Source organism: Aulostomus chinensis, chromosome 2, assembly GCF_037954235.1.
Source record: "Aulostomus chinensis isolate RoL2024-O1b breed Wild chromosome 2, RoL_Achi_v1.0, whole genome shotgun sequence".
Taxonomy (NCBI): domain Eukaryota; kingdom Metazoa; phylum Chordata; class Actinopteri; order Syngnathiformes; family Aulostomidae; genus Aulostomus; species Aulostomus chinensis.
The window spans coordinates 3700078-3725726 of record NC_141321.1 but is presented as its reverse complement, the minus strand read 5'-3'; the positions used below and the strand labels follow the sequence as shown (position 1 = coordinate 3725726).

The 25649-nt window shown below is 43.3% G+C and overlaps 1 protein-coding gene across 2 annotated transcripts in view; it reads left to right on the top strand.

Annotated features, from left to right (window-relative positions):
- Positions 1-25649, top strand: part of large2 (LARGE xylosyl- and glucuronyltransferase 2) — a 125857-nt gene that overhangs the window by 17094 nt on the left and 83114 nt on the right. The window contains exon 1 of one of the 2 annotated variants that reach the window (XM_086223138.1): positions 21340-21376. The exons of the other annotated variant lie outside the window; for it this stretch is intronic. The gene's annotated coding sequence lies outside the window, so the exon portion shown is untranslated. Of the gene's footprint in view, positions 1-21339; positions 21377-25649 lie in introns of those variants that run through there. 2 annotated transcript variants of the gene reach the window in all.

Genomic DNA, 25649 nt, shown 5'->3' with positions numbered 1-25649 from the left:
GACAAATCACCTGACCTTGCCTTTCATATTTAGAAACCTTAGGGAGAACAAGACAGGTGCAGGTTCAACATCACTGGCACAACGACATGACTGCACTGCATCATGTGCTGCTAAAACACCAGGCTCAAGAAAGGGCGCCTGGAATTCCCCATCTGTGGGACTCACGAGAGATAGCTATATGTTCAGCACTGCCCCTCACCTCATGATCGGGCTCTCTGGCTCCGCATGATGGCTGTCCTCTCTTTACTGTCCATTCAGTGCAACCCAGGTATTACTGTGAAATGTTGGCATTAACATTTCTAATGATCCGTGTTTGAAACTAGGTTGTTTTGTGCATGCAGTTGAAAGAACATACAAGGCGGTATTTGATTCTATCTGAGTTGGGTTAGGATCAGGGGTCATGAGGTACCTCTGTAAATGCAAATTGCCACCCTCAGGCACAAATGGATAACAAAAACAAACAATTTCATGTGGGTTTGGTGACAGGTGTAACATGGACTTTAGCTGTGTTCAATATCTCATAACACATTCTGTGTGTCACAAGTCCATCGGTCACTGATTGAACTGCAGCAGTAGCAGGAGGATAAAACCTGACCTGTGTCCTCCTTTTCCTCAGTCTGCTGTCACATGAAGCAGAGCGCAGTGAGTCTGATTGCCTTCAGCTCCATGTGGGAGTCCAACTCTGATTGGATGCCTTTTATAGAGGACCCTGCTGTTTTCTCTGTGCTTTCCTATTTTAGAGGAGTAAGAAAGGCTCGGGGGCATGTGGGAGCAGCACAACATCGTTTTCGTGTTCACATCAAGCAGAAACTTCATGGGACTATTTGTTTTTCTCCTCCATTCAAATGGATACCTGAATGACTCCACATAGACATCAGTGTTGCTCTGGAGGGACAACCAGAGAGTAACAATCCTATCCAGCCCTTCTTTCCACACAAGCACCAATCACCTCATCCAGAAACTCCCAGCATTTAGTCACAAATGAAGCTGGGCGCTGTGCAAGTGTGCATTTTGAAGGACAGAACTAAAATCCCTAGTCCAGTTCTTTCACCTCGCTTCTGTCTGCATAACGACTAACACTCACTAACACTCACTGTAAAGGGTTTAACACTGAAGAATATAAATTAATGCCCCCCCCCGAAAAAAACCAACAACAAAGAATCAATGTAAACTATAATGTGTAACAATCAATAACATGCAGGATGGGGGCAAAAGGCTGTCTTGTGTCTACTATGTTTTCCAGTGTTTTGACTGCTTTTGTAATTCTCCTCCATCTACTTGCAATGAGAAATGGATTCATCTGCTTTTATTAAGTTTCCTTGTGTTTGAAACCTGCATGCACACAAGCCGTTGCAGTGGAAGGGGGTCTGGTCTGGCAGGGCCCTTCAGCTGGTTCCTGCTTTGTCAGCACTGTTTGCATTGACATGGATGAGGTGCCTTCGCCTCACGTGGTGCTGTTGTCTCTCTGAACACTTACAACCTGATTCACTGATCATCTTCTCAGAAGCAAATGTCTTTAGTCTTTGTCTTTGCTTGAAAAACAAATAGCGTAGGATCTCCCATGGAGTCAGGCTTTGGGTATTTAGAGTTAAACCCAATTCATTTTCTGACTCATTCTGTTGATGTTGTTAAATTCAATTAAATAACTCCACAACAGAACTGCTGCGGTGAACACCATTTATTCCCATCTCTTCTCAGTTTTTAGCCTTGACTTGAAACTTTTTTTTAAATTTTCAATTCAGCTGAGTTTAAAAGGGTTTATTCATCTTGAGAGGGATGGTGTTTTTCTCAACACACCCACATTTTAACCCAGTTTGTCTGAACTGATTCACCCATTCGACAGTGGTTTGCACATGACGTGGGAGGATGATATAACTATCGAGGGATAAATTAGGTTGAGAATAAATCAACAATAAATGTAAAGTGCAAAACAAATATTCATCTAAATTCTTCCCTGCTCATTAGATGGGCATCTCACCTGCACCCATGAAGATCAGTGTTGTCAGTCTGCAAAGTGGAACTTGCCCATGTCGACAGCCAGCAGTTCTCAGGTAATTTGACCTTGGAACACTAACTTTAAAATTAGTAACACCATCACTGACGTCAGGTGTAATTTACCTGATATAATATTCCTGATGAAGTATAGTTTCCATCAAAGTATATTAAAGTACAACACTGTATGCCAAATTGGAGTACTCTTCTTTAGTTTCCCAATAAGCAAGGTCACATAAAATGAACAAGGTATCGTGGGGTGAGCTATAAAATGACACGACAAGAATCGTGTGGCTGAAAACCAGCTGACATTAGTCTTCCAGGGTAAATGCACTTGAATACAGCGACAGTTTCGACCGCAACTGTAACTGTAACTGTAGAGCACACTCATAATGATCAGATCATAACAATCAGAACGTGCCAACTCATCCTTTTAAACAGAGCTTTTATGTTTTAACATTGAGCTGCAGCAGCACGCATGATTGAGTGTGGAAGCATGGGGCAGTCAGTCTAAAGAGTAAAATGGACTGACTTTTTACGCTAAGTGATGTTTCAACCAAATTATTGACATTTCAGCTTTATCCATATATATATATATATATATATATATATATATATATATATATATATATATATATATATATATATATATATACACACACATATATATATTACTCTTGTTTCGCTATGCTGGCCATCGTCTTCCCTACATAATAATGCTCCAAATGTCTTTTGTCTGCAAGTGTTAATGTTTCATATTTACAACACACTACGACACACAGGCCTTCCACTGCCTCTGTTTAACCCTTTCAGCATTGTCACGTGCATCCTGAGAAAGCCCATGAATAAAACTCTCACTTCTATCATGCTCATGTGATTAGCCAGTAGGTCACCTGCAGAGATGCTCAGTGCAGGTGTGTTTGGACTGCTCCCTCACACAAATTGATACTGCTCATGCTCAGCAAATCTGACCCCTCACCTCAGTAAGTCAGAAAGGTCGCCTCAAAGGACATGAGAATTCATGACCGAGACTATTATAAAATACTTTCTTCTTCCTTGGGAGTGTTGTTGCTCTAACTTTCCCTCTTCAGCTGAGATTTCATAGGTGCTATTTTCACAATTTATATAAAAAAAATCCATATAAGGCTCAATACTACATGTTATGACTCATCAAAATCTTGAATCTTCAAATATTTCTTTCACTTTCAAGTAGTTCTGAAAAGGGAACATGTAACAGATATTTGAAGCTACTGGGTGAATTTGAGAGGCACTAAAAAAAAACAGCTGGATAGCAATGATCCTAGTGCTTCCCTGATGAACCCTGAGGAACAGGACTTGTCCTGAAATTACTACTTTATTTCACTTAGAAGCAGCAGTATGTTGTCTGGAAAATTCGGCATTCATGTGCAACAATTATGTTCTTATAAAGTCTTTGTGGTTCTTGGTGGAGACCTTCATGGTCATTTTCCACCACTTTGGCAGATCGTGTGGTTTGGGGGTGGCCAGTGCTCATGTCCAATATCCTACATACAGCCTCTCAACAGGCTACTCCATTAAGGCCTGAATTTGGGGAGTGGGCTCTGCTGGAGGGGTGTTTGTGGGGGATTCCTGCAGGGCGTTGTGAATGGAGAGCCAGCGAGGGGAGGTGTCGAGGAGGGGGTGAGGTGTTGTAGCTGCAGGAGGTGTCAGCTATCTCCAGGCAGGGTCTTTTGTCCTCTGGCTTCTTCTTCATATTGAGATCAGCTGTTGGATTGCGGCGAGAGAGGCTGTAAGCTGAGAGGAGAAAGTTTCCTCTGCACTATGAACTGCTCGCAAGTCTGAAATTAGAAGGATATTTTAGTTCCAAGTCTTCACCTGCACTCTTTTTGGGAAGGCATGAACCCCATCAGTTCGGAGCTGCTCCTCATTTTTACTTCTGTCATGGAAATGCATTTTCCTGGGCTCATCACCGATTGATGTCCTCAAGAATAAGCATCAGCATTCACCCACCCAAGACGGCACAAGAGGTAAACACCCTGAACACAATATTTTTTTCAGATTTCTTGAAGAAATTGTTGTCAACTTCTAAGAGTGAGCTTAAGTTAGCTGGAGCTGACATTTGGGCTTTAATTATTTACGTTTAGATGTGTTGAACAGCTGCTCTGCAGCGAAGCAAATACTGACGAAAAAAACATTCAGGCTGATTGAAAAAGAAGTAATAATAGAATTGTCTAAGAGGCTACACGTGTTTTTTGAACATTAAAATAATAAACTAGACCAGAAATTGATCAACATCAGCATGTTTCTAGGCATACAAATGATTAGAGAACACTCCAGGGAAAAGCAGCTGTGTGACTCAAATGAAGTGAGTACAGATGCTGAATAGACAGATGTTGAGAATTATCTGGGGGTGTGGAGTTCAAGCAGTTTTAACCGTACTATACATATCTGCTTTATCTGACTAGTGTGATATATTTAACATTTAAATGTTAAAATGCCTGTGGGGTTCGATGGCCCTGCTGCTCAGCCCTGCTGGAGGCTAACAGCTACATTATCTGTTTCTAGAATTGAACACCTAAAGCTACGAAACGGTTAGCTCGCAGTTTGCATCGTGAGTTATGTAGGAAGGCACACCCTTTGAGAGGGAAGAAGGTTCATTTGTTGTCTCTGTATGTTGGCCCTGCGATGGACTGGCGACCTGTCCAGGGTGAACCCCGCCTCTCGCCCGTAGATGCTGGGATAGGCTCCAGCCCCCGCGACCCTTACTAGTAAGGAATAAGCGGAAGATGACGATGGATGGATGGAAAGTTCTTTTGTATCTGCTGCATCACACCCAGGATGTCATTGACATTGATGGTGTTTCCATTTAATTGTCAGGCTCATTTAAAGTGGACTGCAGATATGATGCAGAAAAAGGAAATGCACATTAAGGGTGCGTTTCCACTGACTCACTTCGGCTTGGGTCAGTTTTGCCCTGTTTCCACTGGCCCCACCACGGTGCTAACCGTTACCATTGTGGTCCCTGCTCCGCTGGGGTTCCAAGCGAGCCGAGCAGGTACTAAAATGCGACATAAACACATAGCGGGTCGCTGATTGGGTAATTTACCGGCTTACGTGGTCTACTTTGTATCATCTTGGCCTCGGTGGAATCCTGGTCGATCACTTGGTAAAGTCTTTTATACTTTTCTTGGGTGTTCTGTTTCACCGCTTGAGGCCTTGCCTGTCTGTCATCCCTCACTTTTAGTTGAAGCAAAAACCACAGGCAGAGCAACAGGCATAACGGCGCCTCCATGTTGTCCTTCTTGTTGTGTCGCACACAAATTATGCTGGGGATATCGGCCGATGAGTCCACCCACGCTGAAGCGGTACCCAGTGCTTGTGCAAACGCACCCATACCGAGCCGTACTGACCCAACCCGACCCGACCCAAGCCTAAGTGAGCCAGTGGAAACACGCCCTTCGTGTGTTGCCATCAACTGGGTTACAGTAAATGAAACTAGCTACATAATGTCAGTTTAAGCAATGTGAGGAATGGGCGTACAAAAAGAAGAGCCACTTTGAGTGAAAAATTGAGTTTTTCTTTCAATCTCACCATCATATGATGAAGTATTGGGCTCAGAGAGGAGGAAAAAAGACAGGCAAAGGATTTTTTTCCTTCGTGCACTTGTGAAGAAAAGTCGAGAACAAAGTTGAAATCAAGAGGATTTCATCACGCAGTACAAGGAATATGTGAAAACATTGAGATTAAAGTCAAAGGGCAGATAGATTCACCAGTAGAAAAAAAAGAAAACAACACTATGAGAGACCTGGAATCAAAACTCACACTCTCCTTTTAGATAAATTTGATGTCGTGTTTTCTCCACTAAATAACTTTTAAAAGGAAACAAAACAGGTCAAGTCAAACATTTTCTCACTTTGCAACCTTCCTTCCAATCATTGTGCTGCTCACACAAGTTGATGCTAAGACTTCTGAATAAATAACAGTGAAAAAGACAAAAGGGAAAATGTCTGATTTGTTGTATATTGCTTCTTGAATTTAAATAGGCAGCACAAACAGTACATCAGATTTCTTATTCCAAGGTGCTACAATATAGCCACTTTGCAACTGTACCTGCTGTAGAAAGCAGCATTGATGAGTCATGTAGTTTGATATTCCTACTCACAGTGAATGTATCAACACTTGACTCTTTATTCTTGACATTTTGATGCTTTTTTTCCCCCCAAATTTAATTGTTTTTCTCTAGTTGCATGATGAAAAACATTCCTGACTTTGACTTCTTTCTCGACATTTCGACTTTTCTGTAAGAGGGCGCAATGGGGGGAAAAAAATCCTATGGTCCCTCTCCCCTTGCTCCAATACTCTTTCTTTATGTCCAACATCATGAACACAGTCAATACGACTGGAGAGAAGTGATGAGTGCTGTCGAAACTGCACTGGAGGGAAGTATCTTAGTCTTGTTTCGGGTCGTTGGCAGTAAATGCTGGTTATAAAACAGTGACTGTGTTTCTCTTGTATTTTCTGTATTTCAAGCTCATCGCCTCATGAACAATGCTTCTTTGAAGGCAGATACAGAGAATTTTTGGCCAACATGACATAAAGTCAGGAAGTTACCAGCAAAGGCGACAATCTTCCTTCAGTTCTACTGTTGACTGTGTCTGCTGCAGGGTCATTTAAGTCAGGAGTGAATGACAATTGAAGCTGCTCCCAGTGCAGAAAAAAGCCATGTGTGAGCGGATTTTTATGGCCAGTGGGAATGGGGCTAAAATGACTTCAAGCCTATTTTCAATGAAGTTTAATCTGCAAATATCTGAACAAGTGTTTCATTCACTTGGACCGAGAGCAGAGGTCACAGTTGAAAGAGGATTTACAGAGCAAATGGTTTTTCCCAATGTGTGCGACTGCAAAGAAGATAAACCGAGGCTTTTCTATCTTGCCTCAAGTCACAAACTCAAACCTCAGAAAGTTGTCTGTGAGAAGGTAGCCTATCTGACCAGTGGCTCTTCTTGTGGTTGCTTGTGCCATCTCTGCTGTCTTATTTTGCCGCAGGCACAGCAGATGAATAAATCCAGCTTTAGAGGTTGTTCATGAAGTCTGACTCGAAAAAGGGAAAAATAAATGGCCTGTGGCTGTTGGTGGTGCATTCACATAAGCTCTGGACATCTCAGCTTTCATTTTTTATTTTGTGGACTTCTTGTCATCTGAAAAATACATCAAAGGAAAACTTTTACTTTGTAAGCTTCTTTCCTTAAAAAACGATAAAGTTATGCGCTTAAGATAGCTGCATTGAGCTTCCCGTTGCTTGTGAACAAACAGGCAGGACAGATGCACACAGAGCTGGGTGCAAACAACATCTGGGACAATTAAAACAGCATGCTGGACATTACGTGTGAAGTTTTGCTTCACACATGTCGTGACTTCAATGAGGACAAAGACAGTTAATGTAAACCCACCTCATGCAAGACCTTTGTGATTCCGTCTGTTTTAATGGCCATGTTGCTTTGCTCTGTGACAGAGGTCAACAACTAAGTTTGGCCTCAGGTCTACCTTTTTTTCTGAGCATTAGATGGAAGACATCAAATTATCAAAACAGGATTAATCAAACAGTAAAATGTGAAATGTATTGAAACATACATTTAAGCATTTCTTGTTGTAAACATGCCAAATATTGTTGTCTAACAATAGAAAAGAAGTCACTATTAAAAAGTGTGAAGAGGAAAGTTGACAGCAATAGAAAAAAGGTGGAAAGACAGATCTGTTTGTCCCAGCTGGTTTCTTTAGAACAATCAACTCATCAACTCATGTCTTATCACTGACATTTTAAAATCTTGCTTTGAATGATCTGTCTGGTTTATTGTTTGATTGAGTGAGAGAGAGAGAGAGAGAGAGAGAGAGGGAGACAGACAGACAGAGAGAGAGAGAAGGAGAGAGAGAGACAGACAGACAGAGAGAGAGGGAGAGAGAGAGAGAAACAGACAGAGAGAGAGAGAGGGAGAGAGATCCACTGAAGGGTGCCAGGCGTTAACTCTGGAACAAATTTTCCTGTGAGATTAATTACTGTTGCTGCACACAGATTCTCGTTACCTGAATCCTGTGAAATATCAATATGTTCACGCACCCCCTTTTTCTTCCTCGATTTTGTTTATTACTGCATGGACTCATCCTCTGTCATATGTCATCATGTTAACACTTGCTTTGCAAAGTAAATCAGAAAAAAGCCTTTCAGGATATGAAGAGGAAATATTTGATCAGCAACAGTTCGCAGATGAATTTATTTTTTTCTGTTCTCTTTCGTTCTGTAATCCTGATTTATGTGTTAGGCTTAAGCCTTGCCGAATCACTTACTGCATCAGCTATGCTTAAATGAGTACTGAAGAGGAGAGAATGTGGATATGAGAGAGTGGAAACATAAGAAGAAAAGCTATGTTGGGGTTTCATGTCTTTATTCCTAAGGAGGGGCATGTTTGGCAGCACCCCCCCCGCTGGTATACGTAATGCTACAACACAGACTACTGGACAATATAGGCTGTTACAGTGTCAATTTAACGCACAAACACAAATATAGCTGTTGGCTTTTGACAGAACAAATTGTGAGTTTGTCTTACAACATATCTGCCACATACAGTACGTTATGAACTTTAACACCCCTTTAATCCATTTCACCAGCCGTCATTGTACAACTAAAGCCCTTTCACACTGCACCAAAAACGTGGGTCAACACAGGTTTTGGGGCACTCTGAAAGGGTCAGCTCGGCATTTCAACCCGTGTCAACTGACTTGCCAAGCGACCCGGGTGTTTAGCTTCGCTCGGCTCGCCTGCAGTGTGAAAACGGCAACCCGAGTCATCTCAGGTTTCACGCGACCTTCCTGTAGCATCCTGATTTTGTCATTCTGCCGCCTGTCAGGCTTCACCTGTAGCTTCTTCGGCTCCCTTCCAGACTCGCCAAAAACTCCATCCTCCTTCGCTGCATTGGCACTTAGACATTTTCCAATCTGCGCTGAGTTTGTCTGCTTTGTAAAAGAGACAACATTGCAATGCACACAACGACAATGCTAACGTTCAACTCGGCAAAGTCCATGTTGTCATTTGTTTACCTCTCAGTGTTCCAGCTCACATTTATGTGAACTGATGATGTTGTCATCGCGATGACGTACGAGAGAGAAAAACACAGGAACGCAGCCCTCACAGGGGGAGCTCAGACCCGGGTCGGCTGGAAGCTTGAATGCGCCCTGATGCCGAGGAAATGTGGGTCCAAAAACCCGCGTTGATGTGCTTATTTCAGTGTGAAAAAAGAATAATAAAGTATAGGTAAATTTCCTCTCCTCAAATTCAAAACAAAGACCCACACCAAGTTGGATGACATGGCTCTCAGGAACAGCAGAGAATGTCTTCTAGTCAGCTTATCTGACTAGCTGATGCAATGTGACAGCGTTTGAATTTCATCTTAGTAATAGAAGATGGAGACTGTATTTTATGGCTGCACGGTGGCGCAGTGGTTAGCACTGTGGCCTCACAGCAAGAAGGTTCCGGGTTCCGGCTCGGGCACTGGAGTGTTTTTTGAAGCCACAGACCTCAATGAACTTGCTGAGCTTTTGTGAGAACCTGTGTGTGCAGACCAAAACCTTCTGGACATACAACAACGGCAAACCAAGGTTCACTCCCAACCTAAAGAAGCTGTGCCAGGACAAGTAGGTGGCCCACAGAATTGGGGATCGGGCCCTGTTTAAGCAGGCCAGAAACAAGCTGACAAAGGAGATAAAAGTAGCTAAGAGCAGCTACAGTGAGAAGCTTCAAAACAGCCTCTCAGCTAACGACCCTGCATCAGTTTGGAGAGGCCTGCAACACATCACTGACTACAGCAGTCCATCCCCTCGTCCAGTGGAAAACCCCAGACTGACAAAGGATCTGAATGGCTTCCATTGCAGGTTTGAGTACCCCCATTCTCACCTCTCACCCAAACAAAGGAACTACCTGCAACACCCTCTCCCCTCCCCCCAGGCCCACAGCCTGCACTAAGGATTGGTGAGGTGGATGTGTGTTGGCTCTTCCAGACACAGAAGATAGGTAAGGCCCCTGGACCCGATAGTGTGTCCCCCTCCTGCCTATGAGTCTGTGCTTACCGGTTGACTCCCATCTTCACCCGGATCTTTAAGCGATCTCTGGAGCTACGTGAAGTGCCCTCCTGCTTCAAGGCAAGGCAAGGCAAGGCAAGGCAATTTTATTTGTAGAGCCCGTTTTCACAAACAGTTTGTCTCAAAGGGCTTCACATGGCATCATAACAACATCCTCTGCCCTCAGACCCTCACATCGACTGAGGAAAAACTACATAGAAGACCCTTTTAACAGGGAAAAATCTGAGAAACCTCAGGGTGAGCAACAGAGGAGGGATCCCTCACCCAGGAGGGACAGACGTGCAGTAGATGTTGTTACAGACAAGAAAACAGTTTACAATACAAAATGTGGGAAACACGGAAATGTTAATAACATTTGAAGAAGGAAGCTTCTGGTAGGGGAGGCAGGGAGAGCAAGCCAGCTTGATGGGGGACTGGATGGCAGACTGGTTCATGGAAGGGGAGCGCAGGCCAGTGTAACAGTAGGGAATAAGAGGGGGGAGGGGGCGATGCAGGCGGCGGTTGGGGCTCTGGTGGATCTGTGGAAACACAGAGAGACTGTGAGACACCAAGGCCAAACTACAAAGTGCAACAAGTAGTGGTAATGACAGTTCCAAAAATGTGCAGGGAGGAGAGGAGGAGAGAGGAGGAGAGGAGAGGAGAGGAGAGGAGAGGAGAGGAGGGAAGGGCTCCATGTAACCTGATGTGTCCCCCAGCAGTCTAAGCCTATAGCAGCATAGCTATCAATGGTTCAGAGCTACCTGAACCAGTCCTAACTGAAGGCTCTGTCATAGAGGAAAGTCTTAAGCCTGGACTTAAACGTAGTTAAAGTGTCTGCCTCTCTGACCCATGGAGAGATGCTGGTTCCACAGTAAAGGAGCCCGGTAACTAAAGGCTCTACCTTCCAGTCTGTTTTTATTGATACTGGGAATCACTAAAAGACCTGCATTCTGGGAGCGGAGTGCTCTGGTGGGACAGTAGGGACTAATGAGCTCTTTCAAATAGGATGGAGCTTTATCATTGAGAGCCTTATAAGTTAGCAGAAGGACTTTGAAGTTGATTCTAGATCCTACAGGAAGCCAGTGGAGAGAAGCTAAAGTGGGAGAGATGTGTTCTCTCTTCTTAACTCCCGTCAAAACCAAGCGCTCCACTATCATCCCCGCCCCCAAGAAGCCCACCATCACAGGATTAAATGACTACAGGCCTGTCATCCTGATATCTGTGGTCATGTAGTCCTTTGAGAGACTGGAGTTGAGCCCCCTGAAAGACATCACGAGACCCCTACTGAACCCCCTGCAGTTTGCCTACAGGGCAAACGGGTCAGCGGACCATGCAGTCAACATGGGACTGCATGGTCTGCACTTCATCCTGCATCACCTCGACTCCCCAGTGACATACGCGAGGGTCTTTTTTGTGGACTTCAGCTCAACCTTCCAGCACCATCATCCCCAAAATCCTCCACCCGCCTCCACCTGTCAGTGGATTACCACCTGTCAGTTGATTACCAGCAGGTGAGGCTGGACAGCATCACGTCGAGCATCCGGACCATCAGCTCTGGTGCCCCCCAGGGGTGTGTCCTCTACACAAATGACTACACATCAGGGGACCCTTCTGGGAAACGTCTGAAGTTTGTGGACGACACCACTGTCATTGGTCTGATTCGGGACGGTGACGAGTCTGCTTACAGACCAGAGGTGGAACAGCTTGTCCACTGGTGTCGTCAGAACCACCTGGAACTTAATCTGCTCAAGACTGTGGAGATGACAGTGAACTTTAGGAAAAGCCCCCCAATACTCATCCCTCTCACCATCCTCAAGAACGCAATGTCTACTGTGGATACCTTCAGGTTTCTTGGATACACTCTCGAGTGGACTTCCCACATAAACACTGTCTGGAAGAAGGCCCAGCAGAGGTTGTACTTCCTACAACAGCTCAGGAAGTTTAACCTACCTCAGGAGCTGCTGACCATCTTCTACACTGCCATCATCCAGTCTGTTCTCTGCACCTCCATCACTGTCTGGTTTGGATCAGCCACTAAAAAGGACAGGGCCAGACTGCAACAGACAATCAGGTCTGCAGAGAGGATCATCGGTGCTGACCTTCCCCTCCATCCAGGTCTTGTACCGGTCCAGGGTCAGGAAATAGGCAGCCAAAATCTCTGCAGACCTCTCACATTCCGGACACAGACTGTTCAAGCTCCTCCCCTCTGGCAGGCGTTACAGAGCATTTTCGCCAAAACCAGTCGACACAGGGACAGTTTCTTTCCCCATGCTGTCACTCTGATGAACTCTTAATAGTCACTGAGTGTCAGAAGAACCTCTGCACTAAGAACACCTCTATGCACATTTGCACCACCTTGCTCGGACACGGTTGAATTTGCACTATTCACTCATATACATACTTACTTACTATTTATATGTTGTACGTAGTTTGGCTTGTATATATTGTTATGATACCTTTATTTTTATTTTATTTTATTCTATTATCTTTTTTCTGTATCAACCTCTACATAACTTTGTTTTCAAGTGAGGTTAGTATACTGGAGTCAAATTCCTTGTTTGTGCTACAAACTTGGCCAATAAAGCTGGTTCTGATTCTAATGGAGAGTGGATCTCATTATTCACATCACCAAAGAGTCACAAAAGCCACCTTATTATGCAGTCAGAAGGTGTGATTGACAGCGTGGGTAACTGTGTCACCTGCATGACGGGGAGAGAAGTTCAGTTTCAACACTGTATTAAGCTGTTCTGCTGTGCAAACGTGGTCAGAAAATTCTTATACCGCTTTGTATACACTCCTCTGCATTGAGTTATATTTTCATCCTGCAGATACTTGTTCACAAATGTTGTTAAATCATGAAGGAAGAGTTGGGATTTTGCATTGGAATTCAATTATTTCATTATTCTTTGTTTTTGATTGACAGAGGAGAATTTTTTTTGTTGATATTTTTTTCAAAGTGAAATGTTTAACCTTGGTCTGAGTCATCCTTCAAGGCTTCTTTAAGTTTTTGACTGATTCCAGGAAGGGACTTGTCATCGTTTCTATCTGTATCTGTCTCATCTCTGCTTGTCAGTCCTGCTGGAGCTGAACTTTGCTCGCTGCATGCCTTTATTGTCCTTTCTTACTGACAGCTCTGCCACTGACTGGGTGACAGCTGATGATGGACCAGCTGCACATCACATTCTCCTGGAAGATGCAGTCTTTGCAGAACTTGTTTCCTCATTCCCTGTTCATGTCTAAGGGTGTAGTTTTGGTAGTTTACTGATGTGATTATGACAACAGCACTAGCCCACTGGGTCATAAACAATCCCTTTAACGAGACTAAAAGCCTCTTTCAGGTCTAAGCAAGTTGATATTTCACAGCATTCAGGTAAAATCTGTGTGAAAAATAGATTTACCTCAATAGAAAATCTGTTCTATTTTCAACCAGTTTTGCTATGGACATTACATTTGTACACGTTTTTTTTTTTTTTTAATGGTAAACCCAAAATTCAGGTTGAACTTCTCAATGCACCAAAATCAACTCGTCCATCATGTTGCTTTCATTGCCGTCGTCGTCCTCTGCTTATCCGGTGGGTCCAAGTTGCAGGGGGCAGCAGCCGCAGCAAGGAAGCCCAGACTGCCCTCTCCCCAGCCACTTCCACCAGTTCTTCCGCGTGAATCCAGAGGCGTTCCCAGGCCAGCCGAGAGATATAATCCCTCCAGCATGTCCAGGGATGTCCTCCTCCCGGTTGGGCATGCCTGGAACACCTTTCGAGGGAGGTGTCCAGGAGGCATCCTCACCAGATGCCTGAACCACCTCAACTGACTCCTCTACATGGAGGAGCAGCTGCTCTACTCTGAGTCCCTCCTGAAGGACTGAGTTTCTCACCCTGTCTCTAAGGGAGAGCCCAGTCACCCTGCAGAGAAAACTCATTTCGGCCGCTTGTATTCACGATCTCGTTCTTTCCATCATTACCCAAAGCTCATGACCACAGCTGAGGGTTGGAACGTAGATTGACCGGTAAATCATGAGCTTCACCTTTTGGCTAAGTTCTCTCTTTACCATAACGGACTGGTTTAGCACCACTGCGGACGCCGCCCCAATCCGCCTGTCAATCTCCCGCTCCATCCTACCCTCTCTAGTGAACAGGACCCTGAGATACTTAAACTCCTCCACCTGAGGCAGGACCTTCCCCTGACCTGAAGTGAGCAAACCACCTTTTTCTGGCTGGGGACCATGGGTTTAGACTTGCAGGATGACTTCAGTAGCCATCAGGATAAAATGATGTCTTAGCAAAGAGTAAGTGCAACAGCAAGTGTTATGTTATTAACACTCTGACACTTTCAGTGGCCTGGGGGAAGCCAGTGAGTGCTGTGCATTCAGGCTATGGCAGCTTTTCACTCCTTTAAGCACATGTAAATACCACAGGGTCTCTTCTGCAGCCCAACATATTTGTGCATTTAAATCACAGATAGACAAGTCTTTTTTAAACAAAACATCTTGCAAAAATGGAGATAAAAAAAGATTGAAAATCTTCCCATGAGGACAGAGTTGACTCCAAATGAATCAGAATGTTGTTGTCTAACTGCTGAATGATGACATAAGCAGCTTATACGAAAAAAAGGTTCAACAAATCATTTTTAAAGGTGATATGTACTGTTCACTTCTTGTTTTTTCTCATAACGAGTGTACAAACAATTAAGTTTCAGAGGGTTGAAGACTCTGTGAGTAAAGATCTTAATATACCTCTAATATGTGTATTTTTGATCTCTATCAGCCTGTGAGGAAGGCCCCTGGAAGGTCCTGGAACAAGAAAGTGAAAGACATACGAAGCGATGAGTGCTGCCTTGTTTCCTCTATTAATGTTTTCAATAGGTAACATCTTTCCAGTTTGCCTGATTGTGATGCCTTCATCGCAAATCTTGGTCCTCTCACAATGCTGAGTCAGGCTGGAATCCAGAGAGAGAGAGATGGATGAAGGAAAACTCTTAAATATTTCAGAAAGGCCAGTGAGGGCAGCAGCTCCCTGTGGGTGTTCAGCCACTGTGGGACTGAGGCTTTAGGAACCAGCTAAGAACATTCACAAGCACAAAAGAACCTGACAGGGCCCCATTTCCTTAATATATTTGGAGGCTTAGGTCAAGGCTTGAAGGACCTTCAGGGAACGCTGATCCAGGTTGGTCTGAAAAATCCAGTTAGATACCCTTATTAGAAAACTGGAGCCATGACTCACCCATGCCTAATGATACAAGAAGCTACATGTTCTTTTTGTGTTTGTGTTGACATGAGAGAGTTCAGTTCATTAAATGTGTCTAAATCTCACGCTAATTCTGCTGTGTATACCGACCTATTTTGATTTTAGTAAAGGGAAACTCAGACAGACAGATGCAAAATTTTCTCCTGGATGCTCAGTTAAAGTAACGGATTCATGAACTTGAAGGTTTATCAAGGGTTTGGCTCACTACTCTTAGAGAAACTTAATTATTATTGATACACAAATCAAGATATGTGCAACTATGAGTGACAGGTTCTACTCTTTCAACTGTATTTAAAACATTTTTTAGCTGAACTATGTTATGTGTGTCTCTTTTAGTACTCCTCAGAGACTATTTCTGAACAACTACAGACAACAGATGAACGTATAATATCAAGGAATACACATTATGGACGTAACTACAAACTGCTCTGTTCCACACTGTGTCCACATTTGGCCTCTCTGACAAAATTTGAGCCATATCACTTGGTTTCATCAAGTCTTGTTTTTTTTTAAAAAAAAAACAACAACCTGTAATTATGTATTTGAATGATTGGTGGCATTTAAAAGTCTGTCTGCAAATGGTCTGTGGGAACAATGTTCTACATGAGGCACGAGACTGGAAGAAGCGAGAAAATCAAAGGCTCTAACTTAAGTTATAATGTATAATGGTTATAATGGCTACTTTATGTTGGATGTGGCTGTAATTTATACAACCATGCAATCAAATCAATATGGCAATGGACCACACACTTTACTTTTTCCATAATTCAGTCATTAGGGGGGTTAGAAAATTTTGCGTCCCGAAATTTCGCACAATAACAAATGACCAAATAAAATTCAAAGACACATAAAATGAAAATCAATGCAAAAAAAATGCGAGGCGGCATCATGCACCACTAACACTGATGATTTTTGATGATGATGCCACAAAAGAAGTAGAAGTTGCAAAACAATTATTTCAAAATGGAGGAAGACGAGGTTGAACAAGTAGCTGACGCTCCCTCATCAAACAAATCTGTTGTGTGAACTTAATTTGGCTTCCCATGTAAAAGACAAGGCAACGGTGAGACGATTGTGGATAAACAAAAACCGTGTGCAAACTGTCAGTACAGAACACCCACCCTACACTGCAGCGAGCACTACTAGCACGATTTATCATTTGCAACACCATCACAAAGAGAAGCTACTTCCACTGCTTAAAAAACTGCACCCTGAAGACCAAACAACTCTGCAGAAGGTATTCGCTGCACCACTTCTAGCTGCAAGTTGGTGAGCAAAAGACATAACACAGAGTATAGGCTTTTTATAGCCAAAGATATGAGACCATTTTCTGTCATTGAGGACGAGGGATTTCGTCAGTTGGTCCACACACTTGTGCCAAAATGTCAAATCCCGTCTCATACATACTTCAGCAAAACTGTGGTTCCAGCCATGTATGAAAGCGTGAGAGTTAAAGTAAAGGGCTCTGCAGAAGGGTGAGAGAGTAGCGATAACAACAGATGGGTAGGCCTCACGTGCCACCTAAAGCTACCTAACCATCACAGCCCACACCATTGACCCAGGATGGGAAATGAAAAGCTTTGTGCTGCAAACACAGGTGATGTTTGAATCACACACCAGCCAATACATTGCTGCAGTACTGAAAGAGGCAGTTAATGAATGGAAGTTAGGACAAACCGAGGGAGCAGGGCACAAGCCGAACTCGTATGTCTGCACATTAAGGAAGAAAATAAAGAATATTAGATTTTTGCAGTTCTGATTTTTGATTATCTTTAACCTTTATTTTGTATCGTGAGCCCTGTTTCGTGTTTCGTATCGTTTCGTGAGTTGACGATATCGTTGGACCCCTAGCAGTCATGTTTATTCAAGTTGGCTAGCTAGCTAGCTTTGGTTTCCAGCATGTTCCTGACAAACCAGACAATCCAAGGTGTTTAAAGCAGCCCTGTTAATATCATTAATATGGACTTTTCCAGTGGCCAGATCTTATGATGATGTGCTTTCATCCACACATTTTTCAATGTATATTTCAGCTTACGGGATGTCAGACAATGAGGTGGTCCTTCTTGTGGCTAAGGACACATTTGAATTCACACTGCTAAAAGAATGCACCTCTGTCGTCACAGTGATCCCCTCTTCACCTGGCATTACTGTGTGTTTTCTCACTCCCAAATGCAGTTACAAACGACCATTGCACTTATGACAAACAGGTGGATAAAGCCGTGAATATTGAGGTGTCAAATTAAAAATTAGTGTGCAACATCGCATTCTCCTCTACTTTTGTAAGTATTCCAGTTTATGAAGAGGATGTTATCCTCTGCTTCCTCAACTTGGAAAAGTGAGCACAAAGTCCAAACAACAGCTTAAGTCAAGTCAATTTTATTTATATAGCACCAAATCACAACCAAAGTTCTCTCCTGATACTTTACAGGTAGAGCAGGTCTGGTACCACACTCCTTCAATGAATCTACACCAACAATTCTCCATCAGCAAGCACATCCTGCAACAGTGGTGACGAAAACCTTCCTTTTAACAGGCAGGAACATCGAGCAGATTCAGGATCAGTGGGGACGGCCTTCTGCTTTGACTGGTTGGGAGGAAAGAGAGCAGGAGAGCGGGGCAGAGACAAAGACAGATAATGGAGGAAGACAGATATGCAGAAGGAAAGAGAGGGACAGAGATAAAGAGAGAGAGAAAGGGAAGAGATTGATGGACAGACAGGGACGTGAGCAGGTGGACCTACGGGTGGCAGCTTGAGCCTCTTCAGGTCTGGAGCCTCCTCCAGCAGCACACGGTATGATGAAGACAATGTAATAATCAGTGCAGCGAGACACAGTCAGGTCAGACCATAATTGGATCTCAAGGATGCATGTTCATGCCAGAGGTAAATGTTTATGATCAAGTAAATTCATATTCAGAAATATGATGCAATAAAATGTGATCAGCAGAAACACTTTAATGCCAGGTGTAAAGAGGGCCAATGACTGGACATCATTGTGTCTTAATTGTTCAGACCTGCACTTAGAGCTGTCCTCTTGTGACTGGATCACATCAGGATACATCATACCAGGTCTGGCAGGGTCTTAAGTGCACCAACACAGGCAGATGCAGAACACATAGATCAATACATGCATGTGCACAGGGAAACAATCATTCATAAGAAGAATGTTTTCACCATGACTTTTTACCAGGAACATCTGAGTGTGAAGTGAAACCTACAGGTGAATGAAATGACTGCTGTCCACAGCTGGAGTGATTTTAGATAGACCAGTCAGGAGAGCAGACTTAAATGAACTTATATGCATCATCACAAGCATTGAACACAACACAAGAAGAAAGATCCAACCAGGTCAGCGGTTTGGAGACTCTTGTTGCAGGCTCTGACAAGGTTTAACAACAAGAGAGCCAGAATGGTGTCTCAAAAGTCAATGAGAAATCATGTTGAATTGTGATTAAGATTTTCCCCATTGCTGAACAGCCCTTCATCAGATGCAAGCTTGTGACAAGCTTGAGTGCATTACAAAGTCATCTACCTCATTTGAAATAGCACTGATTGACTCACTATGACCAGCAAAGTGTGACCAGGACATTTTTCTTCTATCAGATAAATCTTAATTTTCTCATTTCCTGCTCCAGTTACAGAAACTATCACTGACACTACTGCAGAGATCTAAATGAGCTCTGGTGTTTCAGGGAGATGTTCTAAGTGATCCTGCTCCCCTGAACTTGAATGTACCAGAATAATGTACATTAAGATGCACTCTGCTGGTGTCTGTTCAACCAAAACTTTCTGTTTAGAAAGCTGCTCCTTCCACCCTCTCTCTCTCTCTCTCTCTCTCTCTCTCTCTCTCTCTCTCTCTCTCTCTCTCTCTCTCTCTCTTTCTCGCTCTCTCTCTCTCTCTCTCTCTCATATATACAACTGTATCTACAAGCACACTCTTTTATTTTTATAGCTGTGTGGGATGTGGCTCAGGTCTTCAGTGTGTGAGCTCACCACTCTACCTTTGCTCCTACACACACTGCAGTGTGTGTGTCATGGTGAGAGGTGTATATAAGCAGGCAATGATGAGGCAGCCTGATGTGGTTTAATCTTTTCTCCGCCCGTTTGTGTCTCTGCACAGCAGCCAAAGCTTCCTCATTAAGCAGAGCTAATGAGCCTACCAAGATGAGGAGAGCTGCTGCAATGAACCAGAGCTTTGCTCAGCTGAGGGCAATGTGATATGTCAGCTGGCAGCGGAGCAGAGAGACAGAACATGTGGAACAGAGTCATGATGGAGACACTGAAAGAGTTTTGTGTAAAAAGCTGTTAATGTTGCTCATAAATAATGCAACACATGTACCCTGCAAAGTACAGACGCTGATGGCAGCATTTACCAAGTAAACACATCACCATCACCAAGAAAAGCAAGTTATAGGAGTGGAACTTGCCATTAAAATTAGATCAGTTAATGCATTAAATGACTTACTGACCCAGAGCTGATTTGATTGTTTGTAAGAATAACCAGTGTTTTTGTGTGATATGAAAAACTCTTATTATTGTGTTCGTCTAAAATTGGACTTTGGGTGATGAGAGAGCAAAATAGACAGAGTGAGTGAGAAAGATCAGCTGATGGGTGAGCTAAGGTGACTTATGACGGAGCAAGAGTTGGAGCTGGCGATATTTTACATTTTACATTCATGTTTATCAGTCAAATACAGAAGAGAAAAATCAACACAACTGTGCTTCAGCCTGACAAGCAAATCCACCAAAGATGATAGCTGCACCTGTAAAAATGTAGAACTTTTACATGATCAGACAATGATAACACACCGTGTGTATCTCTGCTTTATCAGGATGAGGACAGCAGCTGATGAACATCTTTGTTAGCTCTGATTCACTTGTTAGCTCTCAGGACACATGGAGGGTGTTCACATCTGTATTTAAGGCTATCCACTTGTGATCAGATCTTGATACCAATTGTGCAAAAGGCCAAAGTTAAGTCAAGTCAAGTCAGTTTTATTTATATAGCGCCAAATCACTACAAAAGTTATCTCATGACTCTTTACAGGTAGAGCAGGTCCAGTACCACACTCCTTCAATGAATCTACACCAACAATTCTCCATCAGCAAGCACATCCTGCAACAGCAGCGACGAAAACCTTCCTTTTAACAGGCAGGAACATCGAGCAGATCCAGGATCAGTGGAGACGGCCTTCTGCTTTGACTGGTTGGGGGGAAAGAGAGCAGGAGAGCAGGGCAGAGACAAAGACAGATCATGGAGGAAGACAGATATGCAGAAGGAAAGAGAGGGACAGAGATAAAGAGAGAGAGAAAGGGAAGAGACTGATGGACTGACAGGGACGTGAGCAGGTGGAGCTATGGGTGGCAGCTTGAGCCTCTTCAGGTCTGTAGCCTCCTCCAGCAGCACCCGGGATCTGGGATGAGGGGAGCCCAAAGGCTGAAGAAGAAGACGAGTTAGCAATACGTATGAGTATGATTTATGTATCACAAATATAGGAGGACAGAGAGGAGTAGAGAGAAGCCCAGTGCACCATGGGAGGTCCCCCAGCAGTCTAAGCCTATAGCAGCATATCTAAGGGCCAGCCTAAGCAGCCCAACTATAAGCCTGATCAAAAAGGAAGGTCTTAAGTCTGCTCTTAAAGGTTGAGAGGGTGTCTGCATCCTGGACCGAAACTGGGAGATGGTTCCACAGGAGGGGAGCCTGATAGCTGAAGGCTCTGGCTCCCATTCTACTTTTAGAAACTCTAGGAACCAGCAGTAACCCTGCATCCTGGGAGCGAAGGGTTCTAGCTGGATAATAGGGGACTGTGAGCTCTGTCAGGTATGAAGGAGCCTGGCTGTTGAGGACTTTGTATGTTAGAAGGAGAATTTTGAAATATATTCTGAATTTGACAGGGAGCCATGCAGAGAAGCCAGTCCAGGAGAGACATGGTCTCTTCTACTAGTTCTCGTCAACACGCGGGCAGCAGCATTTTGGACCAGCTGGAGAGTCTTTAGGGACTTACTGGTGCAGCCTGATAGGAGGGAACTGCAGTAATCCAGCCTGGAAGTGACAAAGGTATGGACTAGTTTTTCTGCATCTTTTTGAGACTGGATGTGCCTGATCTTAGCAGTGTTTCGTAAATGAAAGAAAGCAGTCCTAGAAATTTGCTTAATGTGGGCAGTAAAGGACAGATCCTGATTGAAAAGAACTCCTAGGTTCCTTACGGTCGTGCTTGGGGCCAAGGTAACACCTTCCAGGGTACGTATCTCATTAGATAGGGTGTCTCTAAGATGTGTTGGGCCCAGGACAATGACTTCAGTTTTATCAGAGTTTAGTAAAAAGAAATGATGGGTCATCCAAGTTTTTATCTCCTTTAGACAGGCCTCCAGTTTAGTCAGCTGATTTATTTCATGAGGATGCATTGATAAGTACAGCTGTGTGTCGTCAGCATAGCAGGGAAAATTAATTGACTGTTTCCTAATAATGTGACCGAGAGGAAGCAGATAAAGGGTGAAATACAACTAGATATTCAGTTTCAATTCCATATGTTAGGACGAGGTCAAGGGTGTGGTTGTGACAGTGAGTCGGTCAAGGTGAACCTCACCTTAAAAGACAGTGAGAGAGCAGGCTGAAAGTAATGTGTGTGTGAAATTCAGAGCAGTTAGGTTTTCTGCAGTTGGTGTGATGCTTTGCAAACACAGTGTGAGTGTGTGTGTGTGTGTGTGTCGGATTTCACACTGCCATATGACAGCCTGCTTCAGTTTGTCTGCAAACCCTGGTACTTTTCACAGCCCCTGACATTTGTTCAGCTTGTACAGCAAAGTAAATAATAGAAGAACCAGAGTTTGCAGCAGGGCAAAGCCTCCGCCTCAGTTTCACTCAGTAAGTCCCGAATGTAGCGGCAGTGTAGTGATTGTGTAGTGCCAATGTAGCTGGGGTACCTGGGAGCTGAGGGTGGTGTAATGAAGCATGAAGTGACGCTGTGATAACCTTTTTATTCTCCGCCACTCGATCCAAAATACTCTGCCAGCAACAGCGGCTACTGAAGCAGCAGAGAGAGCGAGTCGATGGGCTAATCGTGCATGCAGAGTGGATATGAGCGTGTGTGTTTAAACTAAATCTACATCCAACACTTAAAACCTGTGTGATGACACAAAAGCGTTTACAGATTTTTTCTGAGATACTGAAACACAACAATATAAAAACAGCACTGTGAAAAACAACAGATGACTTGGGAAGATACAGAGAACAGAGAGGAAATCTTGGATTTTTGAGAGATAATCCATATTTGAGTCAGTATTTTATGGGATTGATAAGGTGTAACTTCTCAAACCACTCCATATTTGAAAATACTAGAACATGGGCTCAAAGGGACTGAGAGGGGATCATGTATATGTGTAAATGTAGACATTTTTCCCTCTTCTCCTAAGGGGATGGACCTTAATACCTCCTCTTTCTCATGCTACAGAAAAAGTGTCGTTGAAGCATTTAACCTTCAGCATTCCTCTCTGCACACCCCTCACTTCCACCCATAGCCAGAATCCCTCCCAAAGTCCCTGAACTCATCTGAAAATCTTTCTTATCTCAGCTCCTTGGCTTTCCACCCCAGCAGCAGCATCTTCAGCGGTTTCAGTTGAGGAGGTTCAAAATCCAAATCCATCCTAAAGTCTAACCTCTGTGAATGCTTTCGTGCCAAACCTATTTCTAAATAGACACTTGCATCAATTGAATTTTGGGTCTTCCTGCTGCAGCAGCAAAGGGAGTACATGGCAAAGCTTTAAATTGATACAATGAATTTGTTAACCTTTTCATCTATGTTTTTAGAATTTGCACTTCGTGAGTATTAGTCCAGTTTTCATTCTTGTACCTCTGTGTTCTCTAACACTTTCCGAAGGAAATGTCTGGCTCTTAAGCTGCTAAGATTTAGACCAGCTTCTTTGCTGTGTCTGTCTGCTGTGTGGTGCTCAGATGGTAGATCAGTAGTTGGCCAAACTGGAAGAGTTACAGTCAGGTGTTTGATTATTGATGATGATGACTGAGCATACGGCAGGATAAAGATGATATGGGTTATACTGGATGCTGGACTTTAGGATCATTTACTTCACTGCAACCCCCAGTAAATGAAAATGAAACACACACAACAAAGAGCTGACAAATATAGAAATGACTGTGGGTTGCTGTCATTTATGGTTGTGATTGCACAAGTGCCTGAACTTCATACTTTCTAGGGTTGGAGCTGATGAGACTTCTTTGTGTTGTGCAGAGAGCTCACAATCTACTATACACACATTCCTAATATATAGAGAGACCCTTTTTTAACTTTGTTTCCCAATGGAAACAAAAAAAATGTTGTTTTGGTAAAATGAATAGGCTCCTGCATAGAAAAAAAAATGCTTAATCAATTTTTTTCAAACATATTTTTGCACAATTAATTATGAAAGAAATTCAGTGTTGCAATTTTACGGTTCATATAATCATTTTAACCTCTTCATAATACATTTCTTGAACTGCTTCACTGCATTTCAATTGATCAAAACTCATCTACTTGGTGCAGAAGAGATGAAGATATAATTTGTGGGAGAGAGGGGAGATAAGACATGATCTCTCTGAATGTTGCCTGTTTCTTGATATTTATCTAACCACTTCAGTTCAGACTTGTGTTGTGATGAAAATGAAAATCAGTTTATTATGAAGAATACATGTCAGAAAAAAGCTTAAATCTTAGCTCACTGTTTTGGCTCAAATTAATCTTTCACATGATGGGTTGTGCAGTCACCCAGAATGTATGAAAATGAATGTCCTGCTCTGTTTTTGATGTGTGAAGTAGCCTGAGTATGTGAGAAGCAGCTGCTTCTCAGTCTCTGTTTATTATTTCAGATATGCAGGCAGCCAAGAACAATGGCATTCATCCCACTTCTTTGCTTACATAGATACTGCATTTTCCATGTGCGCGTGGATACAGTGAGAAAATCTTTAAGAAACCCATTTGAGCCTATACCTTATCACATAATCAACTTATCCAGCGAAAAGCTCTGTGAAACTACACTTCTCTTAATCGATTTAGATGATAATGAAAATAATATGCCCCCTTCCAGAAATCACTTTGCTGCTGTAAAAAGTAATAATCTGATTACTCAAGTGCATGTAAATTCATCTGAATGCAGACAGAAGTTGTAAAACAGAAACGAGCCACACTCTTAGTGGGCAGGGCTCTGTTTGGGTTTAGGGTTTGCAGTCAAAGATGCATATCTATTTGTTCTCAACATACCCCCCCCCCCCACACACACACATACAAACACACACACACACTCCAGCCCAAGCCTTTAATGGCTACTGTTGTTTCACAAAGGAGCACAATCTGAGGAGCCATCAGAGAACTGTTAGCACACAAACAACAGCAGCATCCCCCAAAATCAGCTGCAGTAAAAACAGCCCAGGACCTCCCGCAGTTCAGAATCCAGCCCCCCTGCCCCCCACATCCTCCTTGATGTGGATGCAGATTAGACTGTTGGCATGCAGGGTGGCGGTTTGTCACAGAAACTGGCTCAGATTGGGCTCCAGGGCAGAATTTCACAGGATTTCAGACAGGCGTTGTGTCGCCTCCTCCTGATATGTGTGGCTGCAGATGAGTCGCCATCTGGATGGAGTGTAGGGAAGGGCAAAGTAAAGACAAGTCTCTTTTTGTTGAGGTTTTTTTCTCCTTTTCCTTGACTCTCCCTTCTGCTGTCTGTCCCTCCATAGCTTCAAAACAGTGTTATCTTTCTTGAAGTCAACTGTGTTTCCATTTAATTCTCAATGTCCACCAGAAGTAAACTGTGGACATGTCGCAAAATAGGCATGTACATGCGGTCTGTTTGGAGTGAATGGAGGCTATGTCATGCTGCAGCCGTAACAGAGTAGAAAATAGTCAGTGACAAATGGATACATTTGGAAAAATCTCCAGAATTTTACTAAAAATGCAAGAGATGGAAACCTCTCATTCTTATAAATTACTTCCTTGGTTGTCTTCACAAATGTTCCCAAACCTTGTCTTAGTTTGTGGACAGCAGCAACCCATCAAGTACGAGTAGGTACTTCGTAACAACTACAGTTTAAGATTATTCCTCCGGACCGCTCCTTACTTTTTACTGAGCGACAGCTGTTCTTCTTCTACTCTATGTGATACAGCCATGCATAACGTTGCCCATACCACCATCTTCTGGTGGCATTAAATGGCCTGTTTTAGTTGCTGTGAACAAGTTCATGGAAACACACCTGATACACATTTCCACAGTGTGTGATTTAGCCGTAGTTCAATTAAATTAACAACCTCTTCATGGCAGCTGATTCGGGACTCCTCACTATCCTC